Genomic DNA, 1591 nt, shown 5'->3' on the forward strand with positions numbered 1-1591 from the left:
TGCTCTTTAAGTTGTCTAGAAGCGTATGCAATGACTTTGCCATCTTGCATGAGTACAGCTCCAAGTCGTGTGATGGAAGCATCGCTGTACATATCGAAGCCTCTGTTGATTTCCGGGAGAGTAAGAATCGGAGCACTGGTCAGTCTCCTTTTTAATTCCGCGAAACTCTTCTCGCAAGCTTCTGTCCATTCATACTTTGTATTTTTTCTTAGTGAGGGTTGTCATAGGGGTTGCGATTTTGGAGAAATTCTCTACGAATTTCCTGTAATAGCCTGCTAGCCCGAGCTGGCATTTCTTGGCCTGTTCCAGTTATTTACAGCTTCGATTTTGCTTGGATCCACCATAACTCCATCTTTGGAGATGACATGACCTAGAAATATTACCCGGTCAAGCCAAAACTCACATTTGGAGAATTTTGCATATAGTTGTTTCTCTTGCAGGATCTGTAGTATAGTATTCAGGTGTTCAGCATGTTCTTCTGGGGTTCTCGAGTAGATAAGTATATCGTCAATAAAGACGATTACAAATTTATCAAGATATGCCATAAATACCCGATTCATCAGGTCCATAAATATTGCAGGAGCGTTGGTTACTCCGAAAGGCATAACTACGAACTCATAGTGTCCATATCGGGTTCGAAATGCTGTTTTTGGTATATCATCTGGTTTCACCTTCACTTGATGATAACCGGATCGTAGGTCTATCTTTGAGAAAACGGTAGCACCCTTCAGTTGGTCGAACAAATCATCGATCCGTGGGAGTGGGTACCGGTTCTTGATTGTCACATTATTCAGCGCTCGGTAGTCTATACACATTCGCATAGACCCATCCTTCTTCTTTACGAACAGCACTGGAGCTCCCCATGGAGAGTGACTAGGACGAATAAGTCCCTTGTCGAATAATTCAGATAATTGTTCCTAAAGCTCCTTTAATTCAGCCGGAGCCATACGATAAGGTGCTTTTGAGATCGGCTGAGTACCAGGAATCAATTCGATCCCGAATTCTATCTCTCTGTCAGGGGCCAACCCTGGTAGTTCATCAGGAAATACTTTTGGATAGTTGCATACTACCCTCACATCTTCTAGCTTCGGGTCTTTGACTTGATTGGTATTAACCACGTGCGCTAGAAACCCCATACATCTTTTATCTAACATCCTTTGTGCTTTAATAGATGACAATAACTTCTCTGTTCCTTTCGGTTCCCCGTAAAACTCAAACTCTGGTTCATTTTCGGGTCGGAAAATCACTTTCCTTTTGCGGCACTCAATTGAAGCGTCGTATTTGCTAAGGAAATCCATGCCCAATATTATGTCATAACCCTGCATATCAAGTACTATCAGATTACAGTAGAGTTCTCTGTTTGCGATCTGAATGAGTACTGCTTGCAGCATATGGTCCAATGGCATAATCTCCCCGGATGGTAAGGTTGTTAAGAATGTGTCCTCTAAAGTTCGGGCATTGCGTGTCCTAACCATGTTGATCTAAATAATGACAAATAGACTAGTGTAAGTGGTTATCGTTTTTAGCCAATCTAACGTACTGTTTTGTTTCTATCTATTTGTTCTGATATTATTCCTAACCTACTAATATG

Source organism: Zingiber officinale, chromosome 7B (assembly GCF_018446385.1).
Source record: "Zingiber officinale cultivar Zhangliang chromosome 7B, Zo_v1.1, whole genome shotgun sequence".
In the NCBI taxonomy this organism is placed as follows: domain Eukaryota; kingdom Viridiplantae; phylum Streptophyta; class Magnoliopsida; order Zingiberales; family Zingiberaceae; genus Zingiber; species Zingiber officinale.